This window comes from Eptatretus burgeri, chromosome 6 (genome assembly GCF_056783735.1).
Source record: "Eptatretus burgeri isolate ZD-2024b chromosome 6, Ebu_testis_v1, whole genome shotgun sequence".
Taxonomy (NCBI): domain Eukaryota; kingdom Metazoa; phylum Chordata; class Myxini; order Myxiniformes; family Myxinidae; genus Eptatretus; species Eptatretus burgeri.
This window is the reverse complement of record NC_140966.1, coordinates 18,234,355-18,247,318: the sequence shown is the minus strand read 5'-3', so window position 1 is coordinate 18,247,318 and position 12,964 is coordinate 18,234,355. Positions and strand designations below refer to the sequence as shown.

Genomic DNA, 12,964 nt, shown 5'->3' with positions numbered 1-12,964 from the left:
TTCAAAACGTTCAAAAATCTTCTTCTCTGAAATGGCTGAACAGATTGAGGCTAAACTTTACACTTATGACCGCCTTCTCCATGAGTAACAAAATTATCACACATATGGCATCATAAGTCACATGGTTTGGCAGCCATATTGGATTTACCTGAAAGCCTATAAAACTTCTCCCAAACGGCTTGATAGATCGAGGGGAAACTTCACGCAAATGTTCCTTAAGCCTCGGGGCTATGAGGGTATTCACGAATAATTGATGTCACACGGTCTGTCAGTCATATTGGATTCAGCGAAAATCTTGAAATAATTTTCTCTTGAACCGCTTCGATTGATGTGGAACTTCACAATTATGATCTCGTGGTGCTGGGGATTATATATATATATATATATATATATATATATATATATATATATATATATATATATATATATATATATATATATATATATATATATATATTTTTTAATTTCAACCTGATTGGGTGCATGGTGTGGCAGCCAGAATTATTTGATTTTTTTTTGATCTGGGTTATTTTGGATTTATTTTTTTTAATAAGCCTCACTTGGCTGTGCCTGAGTGGGTTTTTGGGTAGAGGAGAAGCAGCTAAAATGTGAATCCAATCCAGGTTCCTCCTGATGACTTCATCTTTTATTTTTGCTTGTTTGGGTTCCTTCTAATTACTCCAATGCAGGACTGTATCTATTTGGTCTTCCATTTGATTTGAATTGAATTTATTTAAAACCCATTCTAAATTCAATTCAATAATATATGTCATAGGTCAGTGTCAAGTGTTCCTTCAAAGTGGGGTTGCATCAAAGCGGGACGTCTTAGGACACGGTCATCACTGCCAGCAGTTATAAAGTGGCAGTTATAGTTATGTCTCTTATTAATTATGTAACACACCAGTACACAAACACCACACAAAACAAGTTCTGGCAAGGGTCTGCAATCTCTGATTGCTCTTTTGCTTGTTATTGTTTTCATGGACTGTTGGAGGTGCTACTGCTCCACCCACTTTTCTCATTTCCACATTTCTCAGCATTGCTGTATCCCATCATCGAGTTACTTTTGCAAAAAAACTAAAAAGAATATTCAAAAACATCTTTGAACTGCAACGTCATTCAAAATGTTTTCGACAAATGAAGCTCGAGTGACTGTTTTAAATCCTAAAGGAGGAAATGAAAGACTAAAAGCCTCAGTTATTAAGTGGGTGAAAACTAATTTTGTGTTGTCCATTTTCAAGCCTCATTGAAGTCTTTGAAGACAACTTCAGGTCTCAGTTGCTTGCAGCATACAATGTCTTCAGATTATTTTGGTCACATGAGTTATCTTGTCTGTTGCCTGAAGTCTGGCTCACCTGCCACTTTCTCATGCTTTGGCGTCCAACACCTTAATTAAATTGGCGATTCTCTTAAACATGTGTCAGCACAAGGTCTGCTGGCTTGCTCTCCACAGGTATTTTTGGATGCTTTTCCTTCATATTTACCCTCGATCACTTGAACCCTTCTTTACTTCACTCGTGTTTCATGGTCTGACACATTCCTTGGTTACTGTTCCTCCCATATATTTTAATTGCTTAGCTACTTCATATCCCACTTAGGTCCATGCCCCCTCATCATTCTGTGCCCCTCGCTCTGTGCCCCCTCGCTCCGTGCTCTCCTTGCTCTGTGCCCCCTCTCTCTATTCCACCCACCTTTCCTCACTCACTTACTCTCTTCCACATCCATCCCGTGTTACTCTCTTCTATTCCCCCCTTCTTGCTCTCTTTCTCCCTTCCTCCCTTTCCTCTCCTCCTCCTCCTCCACCACCCCTCCTTCTCTCTCTCTCTCTCTCTCTCTCTCTCTCTCTCTCTCTCTCTCTCTCTCTCTCTCTCTCTCTCTCTCTCTCTCTCTCTCTCTCTCTCTCTCTCTCTGTGTCTCCCTCTCTCTCTCTCTCTCTCTCTCTCTCTCTCTCTCTCTCTCTCTCCCCTCTCCCTCTCCCTCTCCCTCTCCCTCTCTCTCTCACTATACACGAGGTCCGTCTAAAAAGTAATGGGACTGACTTCACAGAAATTTTATTCCAAAAAATATATTAAAATCACAGCTTGTCCCCTTCAAAATAGTTTCCCTCCAGTCTCACACACTTGTCCATCCTCTTCTTCCACGCTTCGATGCACCCCAGGAAGGCTTTTTCTGGAATCTTCCGGAGCTATGTCATCACGGCCCTTTTGATGGCCTCCACATCAGGAAATCAGGTCACCTTGATCACCCCCTTGACCTTGGGAATTAGGAAAAAAATCACAAGGGACCAATTCTGGTGAATACGGGGGTTGCTCCAAAGTTGGCACATTCTTCACTGCCAGAAACTGTCGGATGCTCAGTGCACTGTGAGCATGGGCGTTGTCATGGTGGAGCACCCAGGCATTGTTCTCCCACAGATCCCTCTTCTTGTCATGGACTGATCTCATGAGACGCCAGAGGATCTCCTTGTACACGCAGTGATTCACTGTTTGACCCTGAGGTAGAAACTCAAAGTGGACGATGCCCTTGATGTCAAAAAACGCAATGAGCATCACCTTGACCTTCGACTTCGACATCCTTGCTTTCTTTGGTCTTGGTGATGCCGGACTTTTCCACTGATGACTCTGCCGTTTGGTCTCGGGATCGTATTCGAATATCCACGAATCATCACCAGTAATGACTCTCCCGAGCAGGTCTGCATCGTCCTCGAGGCGCTCGACAATGTCTTGATAGACAGTGACTCTTTGCTGTTTCTGGTCCTCAGACAACAGCTTGGGGACCATCTTTGTGCACACCTTGCGTATTTTGAGATTTTCAGTGATGATGCACCAGACATTGTCCTTGTTGATGGAACGTTCCTCAGCAATCATCCGCACCGTGAGTCGACGATCTGCGCGCACCATCTGCTTCACACGCTCGATGTTGTCCGCCGTTCTGCTCGTTGAAGGTCTTCCAGACCGTGGATCATCTTCAACCTCCTCCCATCCCTCTTTGAACCTCTTGCGCCATTCAAATGCACGTGTACGTGACATCGTTTCTTCTCCGTAGACTTGCTGCAGCATTGCGAAGGATTCGGAAGGTGTTTTGCCAAGTTTGGCAAGAAACTTCAGATTGGCTCTCTGCTCACGACTCATAGCGAGACGACTCAGAATAGACAACGTGTAAAGCACGACCTGTAAACAATCACACAATGAGCGCAGTCGACCATCACCAATCTATATATTAATACTGAAGGACCAATTTTATGCTCCTCCTCACGGTCGCGTCACGTTTTTCTCGGTACTGTGACCTGGACTGAAAGAAACATGGTACCTGTAAGAGTGCATTCCACATAGTGGCAATTGTCAAACTTCAACTCTGAAGCACAATAAACACTTTTCGTTTTACATTCATTTACATGGCGACGTGTGACGTCACCACTGAGAGGCGTCAGGACGTCATGACATCATCGGTTATTCGCTGACGCCATTACGTCCGTCGTCAGAAAATTACTGCTGAGAGGTGTAATTACCAATTCCACTGCTCGAAAATAGCGTCTGCAATGTAAAATCCTCTTCTGCACATGGTGACTACCTCAGAATGTGAATTTGACACAAAAACTGCAACAAGAAACATTGTACAGTCGACACCGCTTTATAAATCCACCATGGGACCACGCCGTTTGGATTTATTAACCGGCTGGATTTATTAAGCGGAGAACCTATTTTCAGCCACCTACTGGATAGATAAGACAAAAAGCGAATGTCGTTAAACACTGCTTTATGCTACAAAAACATTGATTTATCAAACGGTGACAAGGGCATTGCTCAAAAGAATCTCTCTAAGATCGCTTGCTTGGGAGGGAAGGTTTTGCGCAAATGTTCCTTGATTGATTCCGTCACGTGGCGGAAATCGGGATGGGCAAAACCTGAGAGCTGCAGTCCCCTGTCCAATTTGGCGAGTGCCGTCCGCATCTCTGCCGCTGTTGGCATCGGCTCGGGTTCGTCGTCGCTTTCTTCCCTTGGCTATTGGGATTCGGGGTCGGAGGGATTCGAGCGGCGGCGGGATTTGAAGTCCGTCACCAGTTGCTGTTGTTGTTGTTTTTTTTTTCACTCTGCGGCAGTGCATACTACATCAAGCTTAGGTTGAGACCACGCACGTGCCAAACAGGTGGATTTATTAAACGGCGGATTTCTCCATTTAAAATTCCGTTCCAACTCATTTTGGTCACAATCAGCGGCTGGATTTTATAACCGTGGATTTATAAAGTGGCGTTAACTGTATCTTCTATCTTCTATCTATCTATCTATATATTAATACTGAAGGACCAATTTTGTGCTCCTCCTAGCGGTCGCGTCACGTTTTTCTCGGTACTGTGACCTGGACTGAAAGAAACTTCGTACCTGTAAGAGTGCATCGCGCATAGTAACAATGGTCAAACTTCAACTCTGAAGCCGAATAAACACTTTTCGTTCAGATGGGGGCGAGGAGTGAAGAGGCGGGGGGCAAGGTAATATATTTTTGGGCGGAGGTAAGCAAATTGAAAGCGGGAGACAGGGGGAAATGGGGCGGGGGCTGGGTTGAATGAGGTGGAGTTGAGTGTGAGGGGGTGGACAGAGTGGTGGGGGCCCGGGGGCAAGTGGGGCGGGGAATCAAAAGACCGGGGTGGGGAGTGAAGAGGCGGAGCTGGGGTAATTACATTTTTGGGCGGGGGCGGGGGATGAGTAGGCGGGGGCAAGCACACCCTGTCCAGTCCATGTCCCTCGAGTGTGTGTGAGCTGGTGAGGGTGGTTGAATGAACGGAATCCGTCTGTGACGGGGTTTCAGCTGGTCAAATATATTGCTGGAATGTTGCAAAAGACTGTGACACAACCTGTTCATCAAGTTGTGTAAGTGGAGCACACAGCAGGCTCAGTCCCGTTACTTTTTAGATGGACCGCGTATATATATATATATATATATATATATATATATATATATATATATATATATATATATATATATATATATATATATATATATGTCTCTCTTTCTCCCCCCCTTTTCCACGCTCTCCCTCACCTCTGATCCTCTTGCTTATACTTCTTTAATGTGTCCCCTTGTTCAAGTAGGTTTCTGATTTCCTATTTGAGTGGAAACAGTCGTAAGTGGTGATCTTTTCCATTAACTTTCTGTTGATGGTGTCTTTTCAATGATATTTTCCTTCAGGTGTAGTTCCACAAGTCAGTTATTTCGGACAAATGTTGTTCTTGATTGATATCAGTGATCATTCCTATTCTCGGTAAGCAAATTATCGCATACACTTCTCAAGTCAGCCACTGGATGAGGTGTAGTCCTTGGAACTCCTTGGCCTCACTATCTGCTGTAGTCATTCATGGAAAGATATTATCACCAAACTAGCATGAAAAGGCAAAGCTAGTCCCTGCCTGTGTAGTCTCCGTAGAGCTGAGGCATTGCTGAGCTGAGCTGAACTACACTGAGCCTTTCATGGCATGAAGTCTTTCCTTCTGAGATCCATGAAATATGGCTCCACACACTATGCTGGTGCTCTTGCTTCCCATCTCACTTCTCTTGATGTGTTTGAAAACAAGGTCTTCAGTTGTTCCACTCACCCCCTCTCACTTGCTCCTGTTACCATTGGAATTTCAAGACTGGAGGCAGATTCCCAAGGACTGGCACTCTTCCACTGGCAACAAGTAGGTGGGCTCTCCATTTTCTACGAGCTTATATCTGGCCTTACCCCTCCTGGCCTGGTGTTGGCTTAATGATTCGGGTGGCGGGCTTTGTATCCTCGGGTCCTGAGTTCAAATCCCACTCAGCTGTTGAATTAATACCAGGTGGGGTTAACTCGGCCTGTCATCCTTCTGAGGTCGGCAAAATGAGTGCCAGCATGCTGGTATACTGTGTCGGAGTGGCGACCCGTCCAGGATTGTGCCCAAATAGCCAAGGAGACTGCTTTGGCAGCACCAACGCTCTGCACAGGGTATGGTCCCAATCTCCTCCTCCTGGCCTCTTCTACCTCTGCCCTACCCAAGCCTTCCCAGATTGCACATTTTCCAAAAGAAACCCTCATCTGCTCACTCTCCCCAAGTCCAGCTGTCTTTCCCACCTCTATTAATTTGTCTCTCTATTCTGATTGTGAATTTGTCACCTTGTGACCATTGTCTCATCCCCCTTGCTTCAGTCTTTCAAATCAAATGTGATGTCCATCATTACCCTTGTACATCCACAATCTCTCTTACATCTGCTGATTCTTTCCCATTCTCTTCCTCGAAGAGAACATTATTACTTCAATCACCAAGGGTGGACGGAAGTTATGTTTTCACCCCTGTCTGTCTGTCTGTCTGTCTGTCTGTCTGTTTGTTTGTTTGTTTGTTTGTCTGTGAGCACAATATCGAAAAAAAGTTGCGGAAGGATTCAGACGAAATTTGGTGGACAGGTTTGGGTGTGTGACAAGAATGAATTGCTTAGTTTTTGGTGAAGAACCGGGTCTAGATCCAGACTCAATTTTTTTTTAATTGATTTTTCAGCATTAAGAGATGAGCCAAAAACAATATATAGCACGACATCTCAAAAAATTTAACGGATTTGGACAAATCCTGGTGGATCTTCACCAAAATCTCATCAGTTCGTCCTTGTCACACACCGAACCTGTCCACAAAGTTTCTTCCGGATCCGTCCCCAACTTTTTGAGATATCCTGTACATAAACAGACAAACAGACAGAAAGGGTGAAAATATAACTTCCTTCACCTTCGGTGGTGGAGGTAATAAGATGTCGAGAGCATCTAATGTCTCCATAAATCAATATTAATTTGGATACAAACAAACACGACATAATAGTGACCGAAGCTTTTCGTGCTGCACTCTTCAGGGTAAAAAATCGCAGCAAGTGAAGAAGGAAGTGAAGGTGCGTGCTTTATACGCCGGTCTTAATAAGGTAGACCCTGATTGGTTCAACCGTAATGACGTCACGGTTAATCCGAACGCCCATTGGTCGGCTCATCATCTTCACCTCGAGCTCCCATTGGCCGGAGCAGAGTTCGTCGATGATTGATGTTTGCAACCACATCCTGGAGAGAGGGGGGATGGTTTTCCCCGAAGATCCATTCACCATTTGTTACCGTACTTCCCTTGATCTTTCCATGCTGAAAGAGACACAAAGATCGTGCAAATTCGTTTTGACGACATAATATTCGATCGGTGGTAAGGATGAAGGTTGCTTCCAACATACGTAAATTAAACGAGCTCCGACCTCGGCTCAATAACCTGAACATATCCACATTGTACTGGTCTGCACAGATCGGGTTGGCAACCAAGTGCTGTGCAATGGCAGATGAAGCAGATACAGTGGCCGGTGGTTGCTGGATATTTCTACATGCTCGCACTGGTTGTGTTCTGACCCTCACAATCTTTCTTTGAATCGCCAAGGGGACGTGTTGTTTTATCCAATCAGCCAATCTGAATGTTATGCGGCCCACGTACCGAGCTCCACATCGGCACTTAAACTCATCAATAACATTGCTGGTTTGTGAGGTGGGTATCACATTCTTGTTGACTGACGTCAACGAACGGCGAGAGGTAAAGATTACTCGGGGTTGCACAGCCAGAAACGTGCTGGACACAATATGTTTGATTTGTACTTCAAACCTTCGTGATGATTGCCCTTTCCAGGGCATCCTGATATAGACTGGACATTTGTCCGGACTATTGTTCCGATCTTTTGTCGTGTTTAGAAACTTGTGTACGTATCTCTTAACTACATGCTCAGGATAACCATTCTCACCGAGTATATTCATGATTTTGTCAATTTCAGCAGGAATATTACAAGGTGAACAAATCCTCTGTGCAATGTTAACCAGGATATTGATCAAGGCAATTTTGTACCTCGTGGAGCTGTAGGAGTCCCACCAAGTATACCCTCCTGTGAAAGTGGGTTTCCGGTAGACGGATGTTGTGAAACCAAGGTTGGATCTATCAACCAACATGTCCAAAAACGGTAACGTGTTTAACGATTCCAGCTCCGTGGTAAACTTCAGCACTGGATTTAGAGTGTTAAGCCATGTTTGGAAATTGTCACATGCCGTCCAAGACTCAAACAAAGCAAAAATGTCATCAACATACCGATGGTATACAATGGGGGAAATCGACCCCTTGCCGACCAGTCAGTTTCTGCATTTCATGATCGCCGACAAAGATATTTGCAAGAGCTGGGCCTAATGGAGAACCCATGGCCACACCGTCCGTTTGAACATACATCATGTTGTTAAAACTGAATTCCACCTCCCTTATTGCTGTGTTCATTAATTCCACGAAGACGCGTTCCGAGATCATCGGTTGCTCCAGATTGGTGTGATACAGCAAATGTGCGCATATCTCAATCGTCTCCGTCAATGGTACATTCGTGAACAAGCTTTTAATATCAAAGGATGCCATGATGTGCTCACTTGTCGGTGTTTTAGCTCTAATTGATTCTGCAAATGTGAAGGAATCCTTAACCACAAAATGAGAAAGTGAATCCAATACTGGTTGCAGTACTTCTCCCAACCACTTGGCAAGTTCATGTTGTGCTGATCGTACCATGGACAGTATCGGTCTTAGAGGGATATTGTCCTTGTGAATCTTCGGCAGGCCGTACATTATTGGACGTTGGGCTCCAACAGGTATAATTCTGCCGTACACCTCCTTTGATAGTTCTCCACGTTTGAGAAGCTGCCAGAGTCGTTTGACGATCTGACCTTCCACATGAGGCGCGCGATCATGTTCCGTTACACCGCCCAGATGTTTAAATTTGGTTTCGCCTTTCAGGATGTCCATCATCTTGTCGATGTAATCAATGTTATTCATGATTACCACTCCGGTGCCTTTATCCGGTTTGCAGATGTGAATGGCAGCATTCCTCCTCAATCCTTGTATTGCCAAGAGAACATCCCGTTGCATGTGAAATCCGCGACATCATTTGGGATTCCACAGTACGCATGTGCGAGGTCCGATAGTCTAGCCCTCAGCGCCTGGTCTGCTTCGTTTGACACAGCCTGATGCGTTGATAGTTGAGCATACAGGAGATCAAACTCAGCAAAAATGTCTTCCCTCTTGATATTCTGATTGGGAATGCCGAAGTTAAAACCGTGCGCCAACGCGAACCTTTCCGTGTCAGACGGCTTATAGTCCGATTTATTGAGTACATGCTGGGATGAGTCTTTGATCAGGGAACCGAATCGTTTCACCTTCAACCAGTCAGTTGTACGATCGCATTTCTTCTGCGCCGCCATCTCTGTACGTTGGTCAATCGCTGCAATGTGTCTACATAACTGGATCGTGTCACACAGCGACATGAAACCACGAGCTTCGTTCCAGGCATTGCGTCGGACGCGACGTAGTGTGTACCGTGTGCGATTCAAGCACCCGATCTCATCCAGAATAAACATCCGCTCCACTCTAGTGCTGTGCTTCATTTTATAACTGATAATGCACTTTGTTATGAAGCCTGGGACCATGTTGTGCCGTAGACAAGCCCGGAGAAACCTCTTGGATAACTTACCTGTACGACACTTACCACTAAGCCGAACCAAGCCATTAAGCTGCTCTACTTGACATTGTGAGTACCGACGTTTAAGATAAATAAACAGATGTTTGGTACTACAGAACATTAATATGGATACAAACAAACACGACATATTAGTGACCGAAGCTTTTCGTGCTGCATTCTTCAGGGTAAAAATCACAGCAAGTGAAGAAGGAAGTGAAGGCACGTGCTTTATACGCAGGTCTCAATAAGGTAGACGCTGATTGGTTCAACCATAATGACGTCACAGTTAATCCGAACGCCCATTGGTTGGCTCATCATCATTGGCTGGAGCAGAGTTCGTCGATGATTGACGTTTACAACCACATCCTGGAGAGAGGGGGGATGGTTTTCCCCTAAGGTCCATTCACCATTTGTTTCCGTACTTCCCTTGATCTTCCCATGCTGAAAGAGACACAGAGATCGTACAAATTTCTTTTGACGACATAATATTTAATAAACATCTGTTTATTAAATCAATATTAATCAAATCCACACTACGATTCATTGTATGATCAACAAAACAATCCTTCATGGGTAAATAGACTAAACCATGGTGGAATGTTGCAGTTTTTTAGTTCGAAGTGTGTTGGAGCAGCTGACGATGAAATGAAATTTCCTCATTGGTGCTGAAAAGTGAAAGATAGCTCAACAGAAGGCAAAGACGATTGAAAAATCACCCAAAAGTAACTTCATTTTCATTATCCAATAAGCGGTAGAGAATTTGCATCGGCACAATCTTCAGAACCCCGGTGGGTTTCGAAAGGAGTGCCAAACAAAGTCACTGCAACCTTGATCTTCTGGCACAATTAGTCTGCCTGGTAAATTTGGTTGAGATTGGATAATTGATGACCGAATGCATCGGCCACAGACGTGCAGAGAAGCACAGACATTCAGACTCCAAATTGTGAATTTTAGGATGACGACAGGATGCCCCACTGGACCACTATTGCGTTTTACATCGGGCCTCCAAATGACGAATGATGCCACTGCTCTTACCTCTCTAAGCCAAGCGAACTTCTTTGCTCGGTGTTGTTTGTGATTGATAGCAAGTGTCGAATACAACATGAATCCTGATTCGTCATGCAATGCCCGATCGACCAATCGAAGAGCGAGTTATTTTTGACCCTCGGTAATATTTTGAAGAGATGTTTTGCCACTAAATAGCAAAATAAAGGTAGCAGAGCCGAACAAGCCAATAATATAAAATGTTTAATTTTCAAAAGACATTACATTTGATATCACGTGGTTGCAAAAGACTCCTTTAAACTATTAACTATTTTCTATATTAAATTTTTTTTTAAATCCCTTCTCCTGACATGCCTGATTTAGTCCAGCGGAAATGTGAAAAAGCATGTTGTGGCGTCATTATGAAGTTTTTTTTTTTTTTGGTTGATTCATCATCTCTGAGCTATCCTGAATCGGAATCAGCCGGGTGCCCCAGACTCGCACCCTTGAGGAATTTTTTTAGAGGTGAAAAACAAAATGGCCTCCACCGACTTTCGATAAATTCTGTTTTGGTTCATATCTTCATTTCTAATGCACTTACACACACAATTTTGGTGTCTACTACTACGTCTTCATGGTCAAGGAATCCGATAATGATAAAATTGAAGGTCTTTTTGTATGACCCGCCTCATATTTTCAAGATAGCCACCATTTTAATATGAAAAATGGTTATTTTGCAGTTCCACTGATCACTTCGAGTAAGAAATTGAATTTGATGAACCGTCAAATATTAATACTACGTACAATAACAGTCAATGACGGCTGAAGTAACTTACTTGCAATGATCAATGAATTGATGATTATATTGGAATACGATTTTTACACAAATATATCCGGATACATGCGGATAGTTGACTATCACTTTGGGTTATGTCTTAAATTAAGTATGAACATGTATATGATTTTGAAATTACCTTTTATTTTTAGGCAAACAAATATTAACTTTGTTAAGATGCAACTTATGTTCAATCTTCGTCATCGTCGTCGTGATTAGCAGCTACTGCCCTTGTCTGTTCGTTACAACAGTCTGATCCAGCATTACAACTGCAAAACATCAAACATGACATCTGTGCTGCCACACAACCACCCCTCCCGGTGGAACATGGCCGGCTGGTGCAGCAGACACATCAGGTGGAAGTGTGGTTGGACACAACGTCGCACCGTCCTCACCTTCTTGCCATCCATACTTGATGGGATCCAAGTTCGGAGGGTCTGACTGAGTGGCCGATTTCCATATAATGACTTGATGATGAGCGCGATGTACATGTTGAACAAAGGCATCATGCGATGGGGACAACGACTTCAATTTCGGAGCAGAGGTAATCTTGGAGTTGGCCATCTTAGACTTCCACAACTGATACCGGTGTGTGGACATATCACCTTCGACTTTGGAACCATAGCAGGCAGCAATGAAGGTAGTTGCCTCAGATATCATCTTTTCCTCATCTGCTTCCAGCTGACCAAGTAAAGTGGGATGATGTTCACCCATTAGTATCTTTAGCAATGTGGCCTTTCCAATGCCAAACAAATACGACACAGTATTGCATCCGGTCAGAGCATGTACAGCAGGCAGATATTTGGCGATGCTTTTGTGTTTCAGTGCTGTTTGGTGAATGTCTACGTTCGCCCTCCCAGCACATGGACTCTCCATGCTGACATCCATAGTCATCTTTTCCTCGAGGTAGAAATGAATCAACAGGCCAAAGACATTTGTATCGTCGCAGACCACTTTGATGTGTGAGTCAGCACTGACACCTGACAATTCTAAGTGATGGATGATGATGACATCTTCTTCTTCATGGTGTGTTTTCAGATCCTATCTCTAGAGAGTGGAATTGTTCCATACTTGTACTGGTGTTGGATCTTTTCCGGTGATCACCAGTTTGGTCTGGTTGTCTACAATGTGGGTCATCAGATACTGCCAGATCAAATCGATCAGTTGTACTTTGTTGTCGGCTACATTTAGGACCACTTTTTGCGCTGGAAGTGTTGTGTGTAAGTTGAGTTGAAGTTTTCGACTTGAATCATGACCTGAGCGACTGGATGTTGTCATTTGTTTCGTGCTGATTTTGATGTACCTGTCGAAAATCAGGTATACGTCACAACACTCCAGGTGGTATTTGATGGTTCCCATGAAGTTGATCACATAATCCTCAACTGTACCATTTGTGGGCCAATGTACAGTCCATAACATGGCGCATCCATCGATGATGACAGCATCTGGAACACCTTGGATTCGACTTGATTGCTCAACTTGGAGTTTCGTCTTCAGGATTGCTTTCGACTGAGCCCGTATCGCACCGCTCTCATCAAACAAGGAGGCTGGGACAGGGGACACTTCATAAGAGAGGACATCCTTGATATCAATATCCCTGTATTGTTGGAGACATATGACTCGGGTGTAGATCAATTCAGT

At 44.0% G+C, this 12,964-nt stretch overlaps 1 protein-coding gene across 4 annotated transcripts in view; it reads left to right on the top strand.

The window, feature by feature from the left end:
* The window catches only part of NAT10 (N-acetyltransferase 10), a 208,476-nt gene that overhangs the window by 170,777 nt on the left and 24,735 nt on the right, over positions 1–12,964 (top strand). The gene's annotated exons all lie outside the window — the stretch shown is intronic.